The following is a 1,095-nucleotide window of genomic DNA, read 5'->3' on the forward strand; positions in this document are numbered from 1 at the left end:
ATATTTTGCAAAAAAAAAGTGTATATATTATTTTAGAATATTATTAAAATAGTGAAAAATTCGATTAAATCTGAATAAAGATTAAAATATAATAACATTATTTTCACAAATATAATTTAAAATAAAAAACTGTAATCATTATTGTCTAAAACTATCTACTCGGTCTACATGCCATGTTCAGACCATCCATTAAATAGCCTGGCTTAAACGGGAACATATATAAAGACAGCAGCTACCAACCTGGAAGTGTTGGAGGAGCGCAAAAACCTCTTAGAAGTGCTCTGCCATAAGCTTCTTCTCCATTGGCTCCTTACCAAATCCGTCAAAGTTTTTCTTCGATCGTTTCCAGCCTCAGGTATTCGTCCTCCTCCACCCATTTTTTTCCTTTTCTATTTTTTTGCTGGAGTTTGAGAATCTGTTCACGATTTGGAGCTTCTTTCGCTTGGATGGAATTCATGTCTTTGGCTGTTCAATAGGAGGAGGTGAAAGCGGGGAGATGGCTCACAGACTGGATCATGAGTACGATTACCTCTTCAAGATCGTTCTGATAGGCGATTCCGGAGTTGGGAAATCGAACATACTCTCCAGATTTACTCGGAACGAGTTCTGCCTGGAATCGAAATCCACGATCGGTGTAGAGTTCGCCACGAGAACGCTTCAGGTATGGCGTTTTGCCAAATGTTTTTAGGTTTTTATTGATTGCTCTGTTTCTATCATTAGATTTCGTTCTACCGCGCGCTTGCGACCTTGTTGGATGTTATTCGCATTGCTATCATTTATTTATTTGCCTCTTCAATCTGTCGATCGATTGTTCCTGATTTGCAAATGGATGCTTCTGTGCCATTAGACAGCGTCTATCGTTAAATTCTTATTATCTTTTATTTAATCGTTAATGATGAGTACCTGGAAAGTGGAAATCTGGCGGAGCCAGAAATTTTTATAAGTGCGTGCAGCTATAAATTTGCTTTTTGAAAAAATTCTTCAGATTTTTTCATTCAGCTTGAAATCAGTATAAGCAGTCTAAAAAAAATTGTATGACTTTATTATTTTAAAAAATAAAAAAAAAGATTTAAAATTTTATAATTTGTAATACAT

At 35.3% G+C, this 1,095-nt stretch overlaps 1 long non-coding RNA gene across 1 annotated transcript; it reads left to right on the top strand.

Moving 5' to 3' along the window:
* The first annotated feature begins 199 nt into the window (after window positions 1-199).
* Window positions 200-667, top strand: LOC110115274. The gene is made up of 2 exons (XR_002305324.2): window positions 200-355; window positions 477-667. It is a non-coding gene; the product is annotated as an uncharacterized LOC110115274 (long non-coding RNA).
* The last annotated feature ends 428 nt before the right edge of the window (window positions 668-1,095 follow it).

The sequence above is a fragment of the Dendrobium catenatum genome, unplaced genomic scaffold, assembly GCF_001605985.2.
Source record: "Dendrobium catenatum unplaced genomic scaffold, ASM160598v2 original_scaffold_125682, whole genome shotgun sequence".
Lineage (NCBI taxonomy): Eukaryota > Viridiplantae > Streptophyta > Magnoliopsida > Asparagales > Orchidaceae > Dendrobium > Dendrobium catenatum.